This window comes from Stylophora pistillata, chromosome 8 (assembly GCF_964205215.1).
Source record: "Stylophora pistillata chromosome 8, jaStyPist1.2, whole genome shotgun sequence".
NCBI classification, from domain to species: domain Eukaryota; kingdom Metazoa; phylum Cnidaria; class Anthozoa; order Scleractinia; family Pocilloporidae; genus Stylophora; species Stylophora pistillata.
Window position 1 is genome coordinate 22,886,901 of NC_142526.1, and position 21,873 is coordinate 22,908,773.

The 21,873-nt window shown below is 43.5% G+C and overlaps 1 pseudogene; it reads right to left on the reverse strand.

The window, feature by feature from the left end:
• Nucleotides 1-9,737: 9,737 nt before the first annotated feature.
• On the reverse strand, nt 9,738-13,480 carry LOC148725525 (uncharacterized; annotated as a pseudogene).
• Between the last annotated feature and the right edge of the window lie 8,393 nt (nt 13,481-21,873).

A 21,873-nucleotide genomic window follows, 5' to 3' on the forward strand; every position in this document is an offset into this window, starting at 1 on the left:
TTACAAACTGCTCTTAAATTCGAGAAAAAAAAGTTTATGTATGTATGTATGTATGTATCTGTGTATGTACACTTAAAATCATTATATCAATTACGATAGCCTTTTCGTCACAGCAACAAAGTATCTCTAACTGCAGTTACTCAATCTTCCAAGTTTCATCTATTTATTCGTAGTCAACACTGTAAAATTATCACGATAAATTACACCCGCAGTTGAATTATTCTTTGCTCATCAGAAGTCGTTCCATAGGGACTGCGAAACGAACAAATATTTAAAGAGTACCAAGTGTCATATAGCCCTGTACTAAGCAAAAGCTATTTATAGAATTACCGTTTTCCCATTCGTCGACTGGATGAGTCGTTTGGAAATCTCTTTTCTGATTAGCTGGCCCCAGTTGTTCAAAGGGTGTATAACGTTATGCACTATATAAATATCTATCTAATATATAGAGCAGTATTATATAAAAAAACTTACCCGCCGGAGAGCAATTTATCCGTTGGATAGTGTTATCCGCCTTTTAAACAACTGGGCTTCGGTCGTTTAAAGTGCATTTGATCAAGCGTACCAAATGCATCTCCCTAACCTTGGGAATTATTGATACCCTTCCATAGTACAACTGAAGTGAATCTGTACCACATGAGCATTATCGTTAAAATAGCGAATCATATTGTTCCGCTGATGTGTCCTTTTAAAAAAAGTTCACGAGAACGCGCAAATATTCCACGGTATTACATTGAAGAAGAAGGCAAGAAGGCTTTAACCATAAACTTCTTTAACAACCCGCAAAATATCGGCGCGTGTTATATGTTAAACCATCGATTTATAATAGAACATAATGGTTCTCTTGGGTGCATAAATATATACTTTTAAACTGTCCCTTTTATTCGATGATCTTTGATTCAGTAGATTTCTTTACAAACTTTGATATCGGTTACTAATACACTTAGGCTCAATTTAGCACGTAAATTTTCTTAGATGTTTGGCCTTGCACATATTTCCCACCTGTTCCGAGAAGGAAAAAATTATTTTTGACATAAGGCTAAATAAATAATCTCTTACAGCGGAGGAAAAATTTGACTTGTTCAGGTCCCAGAATGTTGGCTGAAAACTTTTTTAACTTCATTGTTCTCTACTATTACTTCATAATTGTCATTCTTTTCTTGCAGTGACAATTAAAAGGCTTTCTTCCTTGAAATAAACTTGGGATGAAGATTGAAAATTGGAGTAGATTACCAGATTTTCTCCGATTTCCACTTGGGCATATATAGTGTAGACTGCAAGTCATTTAGTAAGTAATTAAGTAAGTAAGTAAGACTTTATTCAATGGGGGTAACATTTGAAAGTAATAAAACTGATGACCTAATGGCTCTCGTTTGCCATATTCTGAGCAATTGCATGCCAGAGAAAATGTTTGTTGGATGATGGGCTACACACATTATTCAGACACTATCAGTAAACCTTACCTCGGGCTTTATTCAGTCCTCCATTGAGATCCAGACACAATTTTTTCCTGTTGATATGTATATGGAGGTCTCAAAATTCTCGAGTTGGTACAAATTTACACTGCTGACTATAGGAAAAGGCTTGATCCCCTTGAAATTTAATTACACAGTTGCTTTAATCTTCATTCTTTGAATTCATTGATCGTTGAAAGATTATCTCTACAAACCAGCTTTTTAACAAACTCAACCATATAGTTATTTGCCGAAAGGATTGTTACTATCAGAATCATTCATCAAAGATTGAACAAAAACACTATTTATCTATTTCTCTATAAAAGGTCCTAGAATTACAGTTAATCACTTCAAATAATTTAAGTTAAATATGTGCAAGTCTTTTCGCTATCGAGTTACTTCTAGCTAACGAGAAACCAAATGATATCCTTTGGTCTAGTGATCTGCTGAGCAAGTGAACGTGTCTTCTTCAACAGACATATGGCCTGTTACCTTCTTTATAACTTTCTTTAGATGACGCTATGATATCACTACGCGATGATGAGTTCGTTGACGAGGGGTTAGTTAAACTTGGAGACGCACTTCTCGATGTGGTTTCACTTCCGCTGGTGATGGGGTTATCACTTCCATTAGCTGCACCATAATTGGGTAAATTATTTCTATCAAAAAGGTTTTCAACCCGATCATCGGGAGGCTGCGCTCTGAGAAACCGCCAGATAAAGAAAGGAACAACACATAGACCGATGACACCAGCGACACTAAGGACCACAGGAATGGCTATCCCCTCACCTTCTTCAAGAGATATACTGTATGGTCAGGGCTTTGTGTCACTAGTAATTAAAAAATTGTGACTTGTCAAAACACTCCTCAAGTTTGTGAATATGATTCTATACACCTCTTGAACATTTACAAGTTATCTATTCACGTCGGGGCAAAGAGAAAGCCCGTTCACTTTGCAATAACCATTTCTCGTCATCACTTCTAGCAAGGATTACTATATTAGACTATATTTATTTTGAACCGTATTTAGTTGCTTACAGGTTTAAACAATATGGCAAACTCTAAGTGACGCAAGGCACTTCGGTTGGTAGAAATTTCGGGTCTTTTGTCATGATTGTTTAGCTATATCGTGTGTTCTGAATTGGAAGAAGGGGATATGAGAAACCTAAAAAGAAGACTTCATGCGCATATCGCGTGACTGTTGTTTACTGTGGAAGACTTAATAAAGGCGGGAGTGTATTTTCGTTTAGTTACAAAAGCTGACAAGTTGGCTTGAATTAATTTTCGCGCAACTCACTTCCTGTTGTTTTGCAAGATATAAAATGCAGTGATAGCCAATTACAGTATCTTTGTCAGTCATCATTAGCCTGTGTAATTTGGTCACTAAGACGATTACAAAGATCATTACTTTCTTACTTTAGCGGCAACATTCTGTGTTGCCACTAAGGCCGCATTCTGTGTTGCTGCTCAGTGTTGAATACCGACTTTGTTATGCGTGTGAAAGTGATTATGCGTGGGTGTGTACGTTGCATGTTACATTAGTATTTTCCGCTCGAACCACAACAGAGAGATGAGGCAGTCACGCTGGTGATTCTATTAGCCTTCTCGGGCTTCATCCCTCTGCTCTTTCTAGGTGGAAAGAGTAGAGGATGGATTAGAAAATCATGCCTTTCGGTCGACGATCAGAAAATTGAAACTTTCATTTTGCATTGGAGAACTTTTACTTAACTGACTCGCACGACAAAGAATGATGAGGTTCTGGTCAGTGACTGAACACAACGAACAGAGCTGTGTTTTGAATGTAGCCCAGAAAACAGCAAGTACAGGAAATTATTTTAGTGAGTTGGCCGATTTATTTTACTGGAAGCGTGAAATGGCCTCCATATTTCTCTTTAAAGGGATATTCCCTTATACCATCCTTACAAGACCGATCAAACACCTTCCAGTAACTTACTGTGCCAGTGCGTTTTCTAAACTTCACAAATCTGAAATCGCCCTCGTCGTCAGAGCAATTGCACAGTAGTCATACGATGCGTTTCCAGTCACCGCTATACGAAAAAACGAAGCAAGTAACACGTTTTTAATATGATATCTAGGTTAGAGCATCTTTACACAGTTTACCGAGCATCAAATTGTGGATCGTAAATGGCCAATTAGGCTACGGAGTCTTACTGAACTATATAACTCGAGGGCGTCGATCTGACATCGTTTTCTCACATCTTCAACGACAAAGCTCTCCGAAACTTGTGGCAAATAATTTTATTGTTCATTTTGTAAAAGAGAATAAAGGACGAAAGAAAAGATACAAAAACAAAAATTCAAAGCAGTAGCTTTCAACATTTGCAGCCATTCGTTCGAGCATTATCCGGTATAATCATTCTTTTAGTTTCTTTACGTTGAGCTGGCTAGAGGTCGGGTTTGGTTTATGTTCGATTCACAAATTTGAAGTACCGTTGCTACTTGCTATTATGAAAATTCACTTACCGTCATTAAATGATCTCAGGCTGGCTTCACGAGGAATTAGCACTTTTGTAAGTGCCCATGCTAATAATAGATGAAGTATGTATTTGAGGTAGGTACTTAGGTATCATAACCAAACAGCAACTTCATGTTTATCCCAATCTTTACTTTGAGCCACAAATTGGGACTCACATTTACTTTAAGACCCCATAAAATTTAAAAGTCCAAGAAATTATGCTACTTATGTCTCCCTTAGTAAATACAAGCACCCACGTGTTATCCCCATTATGATAATTTAGTCTTGGATTCGAGTCTTTGTGAAACGACTCTGAGGTCTGAAGTCCAATGTTTACGTGGTAATCAGCTCCAAACCACCTACAAATCTGAAACAAGATTATGAGTTGAAATATTTTCCATTTAAAATTATTCTCCGTATGAGAGAATGAGACATGATGCGAATAAAGAAAACAACTTTCTAAACACTCGCAAAATAAAAGAACTTGAGTGTAAAGATTATCTTTTCATGAGTAATGATCTGTGCAGAATGGAAGGGTTGATCAATTATTTTAATGCTAATTCGAACGAATTGCGAATCAACGAGCAAACTACATGCAAAACCGACAAGCTTCTATTGCCCCCAAAAAAATCTCAATGAAAAGAGAAAAGTATTGGTATATTGACGGAAAATTCTCGATAACTGAAAAAGATAACTAAACTACTTAGTTTAGATAACTAAAAAAATTCCCGATAACTAAGTAGATTGGTGCAAGTAAAGCAACTCTGACTTTGGACATCAAAAAGGACGGACTACTTTTGTTTTTTTCCAAAATTTACAAACTTCCCAACATCACTGCTAAAGGAAGCTGCAAGTCTTATTTTGTCCAGAATCCCTAAACAAAAGACCTATTATTCTACTCTCTACGATCAGTAACAGAAAAAATCAACTTTTGTTCCATCTACCACCCTGGCTACTCAATATTTAATAAGCTTTCAATAATTATTCCTTACCGCCACATTAGAACGACCTGGGTTTTTCTGCGGTCCAATTTTGAATGAGAAGCAGGGATTATAGCTGTATGTATAACTGCGGTGGTCTTTTGCGCTAAATCTTTTCAGGAAAAAGAGACAACTGATTAATGGAATTATTTCATTATGCAAGTATGTGATTGGTGATGTGCCATAGGTGAACCAAACATTATTTATAATCCATTAGAAATATAGAAGAGATTTGAAGCCATGCAAATTATGCGTGAATAAATGTCTCATCCAACAGGCTTTTCTGGTAAGTAACAGTTGGTCTATATGTAGAGGAGTTTGGAAACGTGTAATTTGTTCTGTGATGATAAAACTGATTTGACAAATTTCATGTTGAGAGCTATTGTAATGTACTGCCAGTTCATATGTTCTTCTATTATTAAGCATACTTGATTTGTGATTGCGGAATCTAATTTAAACTCGGTCGATGTAGACCCTACATATTGTAAATTACATTCACGACATGTTGCAAGGTAGATGACATTTTTGGAGAAACAGGTTACTTTCTTAGAATGAGATATATCCTGCCTGTGGAATATCCTGCTTTGGAATTTAGAAACTTGAAGTAAGAAAATCTTGCACAAGTCACACCTTTTTCTGTTGCAATTAAAGCAACACTCTTCAACCTTCTGATTTGCAAAAAGCTGGGTCGAAACTTAGAAGGTGCTAAAATTTCTTTGAAGTTTCTGGTTCGGCGGTAAGCAGGAAATATAGATTTGGCATGAGAAAATTCTGTGACTCGAGTAAAAGATCGTAATAAATGAAAGTGCTTCTTAATAATGCTTTGCTTTGAACGTCCAGCAAAATAGGATTATAATCGAGCATCAAAGGAAAAACTTTCTTGTTGGCTTTCACCTTTTTACTTAAAAGTTCAGATCTTGGAATTTAAAGGGCCTTATCAAACTGTTTGTCAACTAAACGTGTGGGGTAACTTTGCGACTTCAAATAACTCTTGTATACTCGACATATCTTTTTCACGAAATCATCGTTGGGACAATTACGTTTAACTCTCAAATCCACCCCAAAGGGAAAAACTCTTTTGCAATGAGACGGGTGTGAGTTAAAAAAAGGCAAGTAAAGGTGGCTATCAGTGGGTTTGGAGTAAATGTCAGTAACAATCAACCCATCCTTAAGGTGTAATGTAAGATCTTAAACATGCATGTAGAATAATTATCCAAATGTACTAACTCGAATTCGTTGGTAATTGGGGTACAGAAAATCTATATCATCAGTGAATGGAAGCAGTTTGGGCAAACCTTGGGTCCAAACGTCAAAAGTGTCATCTCTATATTTCCAACAGAGTATAGGTTTTAGACTACCTTCAAACTTGGCTTTTTTGTCAATTGTGCCTATTGCTAAGTCAGCATAACTACATGAATTTTTTTTTTGTTCCTGGCAGTGCCCTGCTTTTTCACAAAATTTTGATTGGAAAATGGAAAATTGTTCATACTGAGACAAATTTCAAGAGCCTCAGTTACGAAATAGGTGGAGGGAAATTAACGAGATCTAGAATCAAGGGCTTTCCAAACGGTGGTTATACCTACGTTGTTGTCAATGTAAGGAAACATAACACTACCTCCTTGGACACAAGCAAAGAGCCCACTGGGAGTAGACCCTTAGTGTTGAGGGTCTTGTCGATTATATCAATTCCTTAAATTCTACAAAAGCAGAAAGTCGTTTAATTGCTGTGCCACAACGAGATGTAATGAGACGAAGGGGATTGTCCTGTTTGTGTACTATAAAAAGGTTCAACCAGAGTTGATGCAGGGTAAGATAACGCATTGCAGTTACAGATAATAGAAAGTGATCATATTAAGTAAGTGTGTGTATTATATATGCAAATCTAGGCGTCCCATTGGTGTTTGCCAAACTTGTAAGATCGTATACTTCTTCTGCAGAAACTCTGTAAACGCATCTAGCTGGTTCGGATTTCGTCTCTGCCTCATCCGCTACTTGATATTTTGAGGAAGCAAGTATGGCTATGAGGCACACGACCAAGCTCAAGTGATGCATTTCGGAACAGTCCCTAACAGGAAAAACCAAATATGGTTGGCACACTCGCACATCATACCTGTGTCTATTCATACTGACAACAGAGCAAAATATGTTTGTATGTAAAAGTTTTAACCAGCTTAGAAAACTCAGTTTTGCTTAAAAAATGCACTGACAAATTGAGAATGCGTCAGGAGACGAGAACACTGAGCGTTGGGAAATTAATATTAAAAAAAATATACCAAATTTTAATATAACCACAACTTGACCTATATGAAAACTTGGGTATTTCTGAGCCATACTCTAAGAAGTTACTTTCTTAACCGACGTCGAATTTGAAACCACGTTTACTCCTAGAAAAATAATTAGCACCGAAGTAAGCTTTAGCTAAGATACACCTAATCTCAACCCTTTACCTCCCAAAATGTGTTCGACCTTCAACTTCTTCTCGTGATTCCTATTAAGAGGATCTCAATGAGGTTAACCGATAGCCGTAAAACGGCCGAAAAAAAACCGTTAGGCGTTAACATTGATTCATTTTAACCGTAAGGCGTAATTATAGTTTAACGAAGATTTTTCGTTCTAAGATGTGACATAATTTTAAAATTATTAATAAAATAAACTGTTATGTCTTGTCTTAAGACTTACGCGTTTACAACTGTAACACTTTTTATCCTGGTACCGAAAACAAAGAAACTTTGCTCAGGTCCCTCATATGACACGAACCCGAAGTGTCTTGTTTTCGCGCACGAGATGCATTGACAGACAGCAGACTGTTATAAAGATATTCGGTTTCTTCTTTCAGTGTGCTTGTAATCGCGGTTTTGAAAGTAATAGTAGGGAGCTTAAGCAACCACGACGACGAACGGAGGAGGACGACCGGAAGTAGCAAGAACGTCACTGCGCAAGTGCGAACCAAGAATTCCGTCGTCGTCTTGTCGTGGACGACTTGAGAAGGACCTGTTTACCTGTTTCACGTCGTCGTAAACTTTCGAACTTCAAAGCAGTTTTTCTCATCAAAAGGTGCGGGTTTATTGTCAGTTTTTAAACAGTCTATGGCCGGTTGGAGTTTGTATTCGCTTCTTCGTTTGATTGAAACCACCCTGTTCAGTTTTCTAAACAAATAAAATTCGAAAACCCACCAACTCATATTCCTTCCTCCGCACAACAGATGTAAAGTCAAGCGGTGAAAGCGACCACGTAAGGTTTAAATTTGTTTAAGTATATTTTATGAAAGAGTGCTGTTTATCATTTTTATTGAATGAAAAGTTTTAAATGGCAGTGTAACACGCCTCTGCGTTCGGTCAAAAGCTGTGTATGGAACTGCCGGATTATTGCTACTTAAAAATTTTGCGTGTTGCTGTTCTTCAATCGAGACGCTTTATGAAGCGAACTCCTCGATTGATTTGGTTTAATCACAACGATGAAACTTATCTACAGGATAAATCACAATATCCATACACTAGGTAAAGCGAACTATAAGCTAAACGAAACAGAATATAATAGACTTACGATAATAAGTTCGATTCCCAAGATATCTGTTGATGTTCATGAGTTCGAGTGTCCGAAACAATCTGGCTGACTAGCACAGGTCAGCGGTCCTAACGAGTCCTCAGTATGTGGCCAGCAGTAGTCCCCTCATCTCCCCCAGTCCGAGAACCGAGAACGGTACAACGTATAGCGTCGGTTGTAGGACTCAAGTGACCCATTGTCCTGTTTCGGGTTCGTACCGTTTGGGCGGCCGTGTTAAGCGGCGAGGACGTGCAACTGGGTCGGGCGGCAGTTGAGGTGGCGTAATGGGCGTTGTGGAATCCTTATCAGCAGCTACTGGTAACTGGGGTTCTCGGGACTGTATGTCGGGAACGGGGCTGTTATCCTGTGCCGGGGCGAGGGGCGACATCGGTGCTGGGTCGAGGACCGCAGTTGGTACGTTGAGCTTTGCCTCAGTGGTTCGCTTAGACTAAGCAGTAGGTTGTGTTGGCACAGGGGGCTGTGGGTGTGGGCTCTGGTCAGCACTGCTGGTGGGCTGGTGGGCAGGTGGCTGTGGTGGACGGATAGAGAGCGTAGCTGGTGTATAGGCTCGCAGAAAGCGGCGGTTGATTAGTGTGATTCGCCCAGATCCGTCCACCTTGACACGATATTGGTCATGGCCGGCTGATTCCACCACTACCCCTGACCAGTCCCATTTGGTGGGGTTGGGTCCTTGTTGATTCTGCAAGAACACTCTCTCACCAAGGGATAGAGGGCGGAGGGGGCGTGAGTGGACTTTCAGAGACTCTGTTGTGTGAGTGATGCGTGTGCGAAGGGTTTCCTCCTTTGCCTCACATGCTTGACGTCAAAGGGGTCTGATGTGCGGGTTCGAGAACTTCTCAAGGCGGTTTACGAATGATAGGGAGTCCCTTAGGGGGCGACCGAAGATGATTTGCGCCGGTGACAGGTTGCAGTCTGGGGTGTTGCGTAGGTGTAATATGGCACGCAAGAAACGATCATGGTCGAGGCTGCCTGTCGGGCCGGTATTGGACATCAGGAGGCGCTTGGCAGTTTTCACTGCGACTTCTGCTCTGCCGTTTGATTGAGGGAAGCTGGCGGAGGACACGCGATGTCGTACGCGCCAGAGGCGTAGGAAATCCTGTGTGTTCTTAGCGGTGAACTCTGGGCCGCCGTCGCTTGAGATCTCCTCCGGGACGCCGAAGGTGGCGAAGAAGGAACGGAGATGGCGAACCATGCCGGCTGAACCCGCGAGGGTGGTCCCAGCTGTTGAACTTAGGACTTCCACCCAGCCAGAGAGGCGATCACCTACGACCAGGTAGTGGCAGCCGCTGAAGTGAAAGAAGTCTGCAAAGACGGATTCAAATGGGGATAACGGTGGAGTTGATGGCAGAGGGGGGTTGCTGCCTGTGAGGGTGCATTTCTGTTGCAGTCTGCGCAGCCCTCCCGAGTGTTGCATGTATCCATTGACATCCCTGGCCAGTAGACGATGGCGCGGGCTCGTTGTTGCATTGAAGAGGTTCCTTGATGGGCTGCGTGCAGGCTCTGTAAGACTCGACGGCGTAGGGACGGGGGGACGACGATGCGGTCCTGGTAAAGTAGTACGCCCTCTGCTGCGTAGAGAGACTCGCAGATGGGCCGAAGGCTTGTCAGGGTAGGGTCGTCACTGGTGATTGGTTTTCTTTGCTCGACTGAGGTGAGGAGGGGGCCCAGGAAGGCGTCTACAGCTGTTTCTGTTGCAAGGAGAGACCAAGGGATGGCGCCTAGCTCGTGGGTGTCGTTGCGGATGGTGTTTATCAAGGCCGATTCTGCGATGTCGGGAAAGCTGGGTGATCCAAGAGAGACAATGTTCTCTGTGCAGGATGGGGAAAGGTGTCTTGAGGCGGCATCGGCCGCGTGGTTACTCTTGCCGGGTAGGTGTCTGATCTCGAAGCGCCATGGGAGAGTGCGCTGTTTTAGGCGGAACATGCGCGAGTTGGTGATTTCATCTAGAGTGCGGTCACCAAAGTTTTTTACAAGTGGTTTGTGGTCGGTGACTATCACGAGGTTGTCGCAACCTTGTGCGAAGTAGCGTGTCTGCTCTAAACCCCAGGAAACTGCGAGGGCTTCTCCTTCAATAGCGGCGTAGCGCTGTTCAGCAGAGTTCAAGAAGCGGAAACCGACCAATGTGATTTTCCATCCCCCAGGGCAGCAGTTGGGAACGCCGGAGAGGCAAATGCAGTGTTGTTGAAGGAGGAAGTAATCGATGCCACGCTTGGACCAGTCAGGGCGAAGACAGGTGCGCCTCTGCATGTCGAAGATTTCTACCCCCTGGCGGATAGCTGCAATGATGGCTGCCTTGGAAGCTTGAAACGCTGCCTCAAGCTCAGGGGACCAGGAGAATATACAGCGGGGGCTGAGAAACGGCTTGAAGGGAGCCATTGAGTTACGTAGCTGGGCGTAGTTGGAAACCTGGTTGACCAGGCCAAACCAACTCCTGATATCTGTGGTAGTGGTAGAAGAGGGGAGGTCCTTTATGGCGTCTAGGTACTTGGGGAGTGGTTCTATGGTGCTATCAGACACTCTGGACCCTGCGAAGTCCACGCTCCTCTCTGCGAACTGGAATTTGTCAGGGTTGAGCACTATCCCTGCATGGCCAACGCGGGTGAGGAAGTCGATGGTCTTCCACCAGTGTTCTTCTAGGTCTGTGTCAAAATGGACTGTGTCATCTACGCATCGTTCTTTGCGCTCAAACTCCGCGAGGACAGCATCGAAACGGCTATTGTAGCCGTCCCCCGAGGACAGGAAGCCTTGAGGTGCCCGTGTGTAGCGCCAGCGGCCAAATGATGTGATGAAGGTGGTCAGGTGGCGGTCAGAAACGCGCAGAGGAACTCTGTGATAGCCGTTCCAAGCATCTGTAACGGTCTTCCAAGTGTCCTTGGGGATACGACGGGCGAGGTGGAAGGGCGACTCCATGGCAAAAGTCTCACGTTGACAGAATTTGTTCAGTGACGAGATGTCTACAGTGCGGCGTGGTGAGCCGTCGTGCTTTCGTGTGATGACCATCCTATGACACCACGTAACGGGTTCGCCGTAAGGCACACGCTCGATGACGCCAAGAGCTTCGTCGCGCAGGAGGTCATCGTACACCCGTTGCTGCCAGTGGAGGGGTATGTTGGCCGGTGTGTGGCAGGCCTTAGGTGTGGCTGCGGGGTCAGCATGGATCGCTATGGGTGGGCCCTCCATACATGGTAGCGCTCGATGAGGGCAAGTGTTGAAACTGGATGAGGCATATCTGTCGAGAAGCCAGGCTTTCATTTTTGCATTGTTCTCTGGCGTACAAGGGAACGGCAGCTCGGAGGGACGTGGTGGTGTTGCTCCGCGCTGTGGACACGAGCACGTAGTGTTGCGCGCAATGGTGGGTTCCGGGCAGCCATTGCCATTGAGGGCCCTCGTAGCGTTGATTTCTGGTGAGACGCTGGGAACATGTGGCTGTTTATCAGGGGTATCACTTACAGAACGGGTGCTAGAAGAGTTGTCAAGGGATGGGAAGGTACGCGGCAGTAGACCAAGGTTTAGTAGTGAGTCGTAAAACAGTTACACGTCTTTGACAGAGCTGCTCACATAGACCATAGAGTGGCATGCTGTAATGTCCCCGCTGCTGGACCGTGTAGCGAGTTTTGCGAAGAACGCTCCCTCTATCGAGATGAGCCAGCGGTTAGCTGCTGATAGGCTGAGGCTGATGGGGTGTAGTTGGTCACGAGAGAAACCGCAGGCTATGAAGTCGGATAACAACCACAAGTCTGATTGGGCGCCAGTGTCGGCTATGGCGGATACTTCAGCGTGGATGTCTGAGGAGGTGTTGGAGATGCCACTGTCGGTCCCGCCAGGTAGGAGAGGGATATGGTGATCGGGAGCCTAGGATGATCTCTCAAGCGAGCCCTTTTCCACCCCCCCTTGGAGAAGATATGGTGATCTAATCGCGCTGCGAATGGTTTGGTGACGGTGGCGTGTGTGGTCGCCTTCCGGGTGTGACGATGTCGTTGGGAGGCTCAAGGGGATCCTACACTCTTGGTTTGGAATGCGGCTATCTATGAAATTGGCTCCGTTTCTGTGGCATGAACCCCTGGAGCCTGGGGCGGGCGCTGTGGAGGTTGACGCTGGTGACGTTTTTTACGGCGATTGGCCCTGTAGCATTCGATGCACATGTGGTGGGGTTTCTCGTTCCAACCACGGGCTCCTTCCGTGAGGAGGTTAAAGGTGATATGACAGCCGGGACATGTTGCTTCCTTCGCCCGATCCGCCTGAGAAGGAGGGGGGGAGTTGTTCAGTGGCGATGTCTTTTGCTTCACGAAGGAGGAGACAGCTGAGAGCGAAGGAGAGGGGAGGGCATTGCGTGCCATCTCTTTAGTTTCTACCAGGGCGATGACCTCGTTTACTGGTTTCTCTAGTATACTCGATATGCCCAACACCTCCCTCCTGATGTCAGAGTCGTAAAAGCCATTCAGGATGACGTCACGGATGACGTGGTCGGTGTAGTCGACCGAAGCGCCGTAGGTGCATGAAGTAGTGTAGGAACAAGTTTCCGCCTTCCCCCGCACTTTAGCTGTAAAGGTACGAAAGGGCTCATCACGTTCCTGCCGCAACTGGAGAAGCTCTCTACGTAGCACACAAGTGGCGACTGGGATTATCGCCAAAGAGCGCATGGCGGCCAGCAGCTCAGTCAGGTTCTCAGACGCTGCATTTCAATTGGCTTTAAGAAGGCTGTCCTCAAGTTCAGGTCCTGCACACTGGAAGAGCTGGGAGGGCGCCGAGGCATCGTTGATGCCTGAGCCTGAGTTGAAAATCTCCCAGCGTCTCGTGAAGACATTCCACTCTTCTATCGTGACTCCGATGTTTACTTTCGGCCGCTCTAGTTTCGGGCCGCTGGTTGTTGTGGGTGCTGGAGGTCCTGAAGGCGCAGGGACGCGGTGGGCCAGGTCGTGATTTGTGATGAGGGCAATTGCCAAGGCCTCGGAGACATCCTCTGTTGCGAATGTGCAGTCGGGCACGGAGCATTCGACGACTACCATAATAACTTACTATCATCTGCAGTAAATGGTTTGAACCCGGGGGTAACATGTGAAGGTGTAGTCTGATCGTCCGGGTGAGTGTAGTCCTGAGAAGGACTGTTGTCGGTGGTAGTGACTGACGTTTCGACAACCTGTGGGGAAGTCATCATCAGAGTCAAGTGAATGATTGTTGTCAGTAGAATGTTCTTATTCCAGTTCGTGTGAAATGATCGGTTGGTTTTGCCGTGATGTTATTGGCTGTAAGACTCAAGTGACGTAAGTCGGTCGTGATTGGTCTGTTTCGATCTGTCGGTAAAGTTAGGTCGTTCTTTTTCGGTCGTTTGTGATGTTTTTGTCGTGAATGAGTCGTTTGTATGGAGCGGGTAGTTGTTGACATCTGTTTAGGGGAGTCTGTTCTAAGTTAGTAAACCGCTTTCCGGAGTCAGTCGTTGAAAATAGTCAGTGCTGTAGGTTAGGAATTGCGCAGAATCCCAGTCAATGTTGTGGTTGGTAAGTCGATGGTGTTCAGCAATGTGATTGCTGACATCACCTTTCCTCGTCGCCCGTCTGTGTTCAGTCAGTCTTGTTGTGAGGTTTCTGCCAGTCTCACCGATGTAGGAGGCTTGGCAGTCGGAACAATTGATCTTATAAATCGTTCCCTGTCTGTTCCTCGGTTCGTCTTTGTCTTTAACGTTGGTTAGTAACTGATGTAGTGAGGTGATGGGTTTGTGGGCGACGCGGATTTTGAAGGGTAGTAAGATGCGCGAGCTGTTTTCAGACATGCCTTTTATGTACGGTATGGTTGCTGTAGTCGAATGGGTTGCGGTGTCGTTTGTTTCGGTAGTGGTAGTGGGTCGGTGAGTGTTTCGTCGGATGAAGTCGTTGTTGTAGTTGTTCTTCGTAAAAACACGGTGAAGGTATTTGTTCTCGTCGGATAAGCTGTCTGTCGAGTCGCATACTAGTTGTGCGCGTCGTGTTAGAGTTCTGATAGTTGTGGCTTTGTGTGATGTAGGTTGTAGGATGACTCGTCTCGTAATCTGTAGGTGTGTGTCGGTTTCCTGTAAGCTGTCGTCCGTAATGAGTTGTCGTTGTGGCTTACCAGGCAGTCTAGAAAAGGAAGTTTGCCATTTTCTTCGACTTCTCTGGTAAACTGTGTCAGTGTTTTGTTCGTTAAGGTGGCGGTGGAATGCGTCAATTTCGTGTGTCGAACGGCGGTGAAGGTGTCGTGAACGTAACGTAACCAAAACGGTATCGTTTGTCGGCAAGTCGAAAGGGCGCGTTCCTCGATGTTCTGCATCACAATTTCTGCTATAACAACAGAAACTGGAGACCCCATAGCAGTGCCGTGTAACTGTTTGTAGTGTTTACCGTTGTACTGAAAGTAAGTAGACGTTAGGCAAATGTTTAGCAAGTCCATAATGTCGTCTGTTGGTAGCGGTAGTGGGTCGGTAGATTGTCGGATTGCAGTCTCAGTGCATTGTAATGCCAATTGAAGTGGAATACTTGTGAACAGTGATTTCACATCAAATGACACTAGTTTGTAGTCGTCAGGTATCTGAACAGTCTTGGTAGCGTTAATGAAGTCTTCAGTATATTGGAGTTTATGTCTGGATTTGTCGGTTAGCGGTTGTAGTCTTGTCGTCAGGTACTTGGATAGTTGGTATGTGGGAGAGCCACAGAAAGAAACAATAGGTCGCATCGGGAAACCAGGTTTGTGTAGTTTCGGCAAACCGTAGAGTTTCGGTGGCTGTGGTACCGAGCACCTCAGTCGATAGTACTGTTGGGTGTCAAAGGCGTTCGTTTTCTTGAGTGTCAGTAGTTTACTGTTGAGTTTACGTTGAAGTGCAGGAGTTGGGTCACGTTTGAGTTCTTCGTAGGTTCGTTTGTCGTTAACTAGTGCGTCCATTTTGTCGTGATAGTCAGTTTTGTCCATAACAACTGTAACTCGTCCTTTGTCGGCTGGTAGGATGACTATGTTCTCGTCGTTTCTCAGTCGTTTCAGTGCACGTTGTTCGTCTTTAGTCAAGTTGCTGTCATTTAGTGACGTTGATTGTATAGTGGAGGCAATTCTGCTTCTGATGTTATCCTTGGTCGGCTCAGATAGCTCTCGTTGCCGAGACAGGGCCGCCTCAACACTAGATACAATAGCCTCGGTCGGTATGCGTTTAGGTGTTACTGAGTGTTTTAGTCCGTATGATGGTACCTGAGTTTCAGTCTTGTCTAAGGAACGAGAAGAAATGTTACTTACCCAGTTGTCGTCCGGTTTGCTTCGTCTCTTTTCTTTGTCGCGTAGCAGTCGTGTCAATTTTTGTTGATGTCCAGTGCGGGCGCGTTCAGTCGTCTTGTTGGCTCGTTTGTCGGCAGTTGTCGTAACGGTGTCAAGCAGGACAGGTTGGTATCAGCTGTTTCAGTTGGTCGTGTACTTGTCGTAGTTTGTTTCTGTGGCGTTTGAGTCTTCTTTGGCAATCATTTATCCGCGCTTTGACCAGTCGTCTGCAGGTGGCTTTGACGATCTGGATGGACTCCTGTGTGTTCAACGGGGACTTAAGTTTGAGCCCGGCCGGAACAAGGCCGTGATCTTTACAGCGGTGATTGAACCAGAGTTGTTGTCGTATTCGCCTGACAGTGCTTGCGTAGGTGATGTAGTCGTTCGCAAGTCTTTCGCTCTGTCTTCCAAGTGAACGTACTGCAGTATAAGATCAATTGTTCCGACTGCCAAGCCTCCTACATCGGTGAGACTGGCAGAAACCTCACAACAAGACTGACTGAACACAGACGGGCGACGAGGAAAGGTGATGTCAGCATTGCTGAACACCATCGACTTACCAACCACAACATTGACTGGGACACTGCGCAATGCCTAACCTACAGCACTGACTATTTTCAACGACTGACTCTGGAAAGCTGGTTTACTAACTTAGAACAGACTCCCCTAAACAGATGTCAACAACTACCCGCTCCATACAAACGGCTCATTCACGACAAAAACATCACAAACGACCGAAAAAGAACGACCTAACTTTACCGACAGATCGAAACAGACCAATCACGACCGACTTACGTCACTTGAGTCTTACAGCCAATAACATCACGGCAAAACCAACCGATCATTTCACACGAACTGGAATAAGAACATTCTACTGACAACAATCATTCACTTGACTCTGATGATGACTTCCGCACAGGTTGTCGAAACGTCAGTCACTACCACCGACAACAGTCCTTCTCAGGACTACACTCACCCGGACGATCAGACTACACCTTCACTTATTATCATCTGTTTCATGAAGCGAACTCCTCGATTGATTTGGTTCAATCACAACGATGAAACATATCTACAGGATAAATCACAATATCCATACACTAAGTAACGCGAACTATAAAGCTAAACGAAACACAATATAATAGACTTACGAAAATAAGTTCAATTCGCAAGATATTTGTTGATGTTCATGAGTTCGAGTGTCCGAAACAATCTGGCTGACTAGCACAGGTCAGCGGTCCTAACGAGTCCGCAGTATGTGGCCAGCGGTAGTCCCTTCACTTTAAACAACAAAGAATTCTTCAGATCGGTGTGTTAACATGAGCTTGAATACCTGTCAGGTTTTCCAAATCTACTTTCAAAATGTTTGATACAGATTTACAGCCATAAAAATTGTTCCGACAAAATCACACCGGAAAAAATAGTATTCTTGGGTGAAGCGTGACGACCGCTACCTGTGCCGATCGCTAGCCAGCATTGATTAAATTGACAGACTTACGTCGTTTGCTCGCCAAAGGAAGGAGCATCAAAGGTAGAACATATCGGGCTAAAGCATGTTGAAATCAGACAAACCTTGTGCAAAATAGGTTTGTTTATATCAGCAACACTTTAAACTGAATTTAAATCTCAAATAACTTGCGTAAAGTTTAATATTTTAAACTTTTGCGATGCGTAAATTATTGTAAATAAAGCTAAGGCTTCATAGTTCCTTGGACTGTTGATGTTCAAGAATTGAATAACCTACTCTCGAACTTTCCATATATATGTGGAAATTTGATCCAGGAGTTAGAAGAAGGTTTTGGACGTCTATGAACGATGTCATTTCTTAAACTGACGAAGCGAGAATAAACAAGATTTCAGACGTCGTCGTCCTTGAGCAACTTCACTGCTTAAGTTTCATTTTCCCGCCAAAAACGACGTCCTCGTTCCAGACCCTCCGCGGTTACTTGACGTCGTCGTCGTCCCTTTCGTCGTGGGTGCTTAAGCTCCCTAGTAATTGGTTTGTATCGCCACTAGAGGGGGTAGCGGGGAAGCCAATCGTAAGGTATAACACGAGGAAAATTATTGGAGAGGAACACCGCTCCATGTCATTATTTAAGACAATGTTATCGATTTCCCTGGAAGTTTGGTATGGGGTCATTTGACCTGAAACTACACCGTCTAGCGAAAGTCACCGAAAAGAAAAAAACAGAAAACTAAGCCGATTTCAACGCAAAAACAACTCGATTAAGAGTTACCCTTTTTGCTTCACTCCTGTGGTGAAAGCGAGCTGAACGGTAAGAAGTCTAATCAGTGACCTTAGGGCTAAAATAGGCTAGATGTAGTTATATGGTTTATATTTCCTATTTCGCAGCAATTGCACATGCCTGCTGCCAGGCAGAGCACTAAGTCTACCAGTGCAGGTCTGGTTACTCCGGCAAATGGCAGAAAAATTCCCTCCGGTGCATTAGTATTTCCAGTCGATAATGTTGGCATCTCCGAATAGATTTGAATACATAGCGCCCTGAATAGGTCCAGTTCGCTTCGTATGTTAATGTGGTACAAAGTTCAAATTAAACAAAGAAACAGTGACGTTTACTTCTTTTGATTCAAATTTGGTAAACCCTTTTAATAGTTGGTTAACTGCATATGGCTGCTTTTTCATCATTCTTTGATGTTTCATTAGGCAGTGATTGAGAGATTCTTATACTACCTTCATGCTTTCTGTAGGTGAAACTTTCCTCGATTAGTACATGAACTTCATTTTGATAGAAACTATGAACGCGTTAGGATGTTCATTTCCGGGAACAAGTGATACACAAAGATCCCTTTTGACAATTTCTAATTGCACATGGACCTAAAGTTGGCCGATCTATAACACAGATCGTGTAAAAATTTACTCCAAGACTTCATCTCCAGTTAGAAGGGAGTAAGAGTCTATAATTAGGACCAACTTTATCATTTTAGCATACCATTAGATATATAACGAACATATAGACTCTCGGAAAGCGTGTCATTCCTCATTTCGTATTTACACTATATACGACGATATATGATAAATAGTGGTAAATATAGCATCGCTGCCTATGATTTAGCATATCAATTTAACAGTTATCAGAATATAACACTTTATTCTTTTCAGTACTGGTTGATTACAAGCAAACATTTAACTGTACACTTGCTAATTCACAATAAATGATATTCAGGGAATATCATGTTTGTCTCACTTCTATTTTGAATACATAAGGTAAGTATGGGATGCAAATGCACGTATAATTTGTAATCCTCAGCAGTGTTTATAGTACCAAGACCAACAGAGCTTTGAAATCGGTGAAGCATGCTGATCAACATTTAACAATCTCAACTGTCGCGAGACAAACGTGTCGGGTAAACAAATATTTCAAATGATTCCTATATGTGCCCTTACGCTCTAACGATCAGTTCTGAGAATGCAGAAAGTGGGAACTAGCGACAAGTAAAGCTTTTCTTTTATATCATAACATTTTATTCGATCTAGACGTTGATTGTATTAAACTGTATCGGTTACGTTGATAAGCGCTGTTGAGCAATATGTTTTGCAAATTACCAGGTAGACTTTTGGTGTAAAATCGATAACGTATGTTTAATGGCCCAGCTCTTTGACAGACAACGTCATAAACGTACTACGTTTGACAAATTCCCCGGGACGTTTTGAGTAACGGGCCCCAGGGGCCCGTTTCTCGAAAGACCCGGTAACTACCGGGCCCGATAACTTATCGGGATGTTTAACGGGAAACTCTACCGGGCCCGAAATAGCGTTTCTCGAAGCACCTGTAAATTTTCCCGGTATTTACCGGGCACGATGAAATAGCGGGTTGTTACCAATCTGCTGCGCACGCTTCACGCTCGTGCACGAGAGAAGGAGAAAGACTTGGGACTATAACGTATTCGACGGTCTAGACATTCGCCAATCATATTTGCTGTCGTGACGCTTTTTGAAAAACACTGCGAAGTTTTCGACGGTCTCATCATTCGATAACGTATTCGACGGTCTCAACGTTCGATTGTTGTCGTTCCAACTGTGATACTTTTTGAAGAACACCGCGAAGTTTAACTTCAAAGTTAACGTTGTAACAGAGGAGAGCAACTGAGAGAGATCGTCGAGATTCCCGTATAACCCCATACTTCATTATATATACTTCATTGATGGATCATTGATAAAGACACTCCGTATGAAGACCGACTGAAATCCTTGAAACTAGCGACACTAGCTCAGCGCAGAGAGTTTCTTAGTTTGGTTCAGCTTTTTAAGTTCATTAAAGGACACTCTTCTGTAAACACTAATAATTACATATCCTTCAGTAACAGGCAACCAAGAAAAAGTCATCAGTTTAAACTATATAAACCATTTAGCCGTACAGACATCTTTAAGTACTCTTTTTGGCACAGACATATCGACACATGGAACAGTTTACCATCATCAGTAGTTGAACTTGACTCAATTAATGCTTTTAAGAAAGCTCTTAAATCAACATTTTTTAACTAGGTCTATGACTAAAAATTAAATTATTCTATGTATTATACATTATTTAGTTATAATCTTAAACAAAATAGTTATCTTAGATATGTCTTCTTTATTTAGATTTTATATTTATATAGATATATGCCTGTATGTAAAATGTTTCAGTATGTATATGTATATTGCATAGCATTAAATTTTTATATCTGGGGTATAGTTTACAATGAGGATTAAGTTCCTCCCTTCTATAACCCTTTTTTAATAATAATATGTTACATGTTATTATTTAAATAAAGTTGTTATATATATATATATAACATAACCAAAGTAAAGCGCGCGCTCTGATTGGTCAATTTAGCGTCCATTTGCCCATGGGTGTACGCTGCTGACGTGAGCAAATGCAAAGACTATTTTTCCGCGCGCGCTTGTTTTTTCTGGTCACGTAAGATTTGTTAAATAAAAGGGAACTCTTTAGCTACAATGTATCAATGTATTGTTATGAAACAAATGGTAAACACCACAGCGTACACTATTGAGTTATGGATGCATTGGGGAGGTTTGCTGGATCAATGTTACTATAAGTAGTGTCGGCCGACATGGCGACCGACATGGCGACCGTCGTGGCGACCGACGTGGCGACCGACATGGCGACCGACATGTCAACCGACATGTCGACCGACATGTCGGTCGACAGTCGGTCGACAGTCGGTCGATAGTCGGTCGATAGTCGGTCGACAGTCGGTTGATAGTCGGTCGACATTCGGTCGATAGTCGGTCGATAGTTGGAAAATAGTCGGTCGACATGTCGCTCGATATGTCCACCGATATATGTCGGCCGATAGTCGGTCGACATTTCGGTAGACAGTCGGTCGAGACTTGACCGACACTTGGCCGACACTCGGTCGACACTTGGCCGATGCTTCACCGATACTTCCCTCACACTTAATCATATACCTGAAAGTTTATGCCTTCAAATCAAATTTTTATTGAAATCAAATTTTTCAATACCGACACTGCAACAATACACAACCACACAAGCGACGTTCAAACTATATTTACCGATAAAGTTCAGACACTTGACCGATAGACTAACGACACTCGGCCGATAGACCACTGACACTTGACCGATATTCCACCGACACTTGACCGATATTCCGCCGAGACGCGACACTCCATCTGTCGGTCGACATATCGACCGACATGTTGACCGACTATCTTCCGACTATCGACCGACTATCGACCGACTATCGACCAACCTGTCGACCGACTATCGACCAACTGTCGACTGACTGTCGACCGAGTTGTCGGTCGACATGTCGGTTACCATGTCGGTCGCCATGTCGGCCGACACTACCTATAGTAAAATTGATCCGGTTTGCTAAGCACTCAAGAAGCTAGAGTCGCTCTCGGCTATCGCCTCGAGCGACTCTTACGCTTCTTTCGTGCTTAGCAACCTCCCGCGTGCATCCATAACTCAATAGTGTACACTGTGGTGTTTACCATTTGTTAATTATGCATTCAATTCTTGGAGAAAGAAAAGCAGAGGCAAAACGACAGATTTCCTTTGGGACCTCAGCTTTGTTTTTTATTGGTATGGAGTTAGACGGAAATATTTCCAGATCGTCATTTTGCGTAGCCACATTATTTGAAAGTGAGGATCAATTGCCTTTTTTG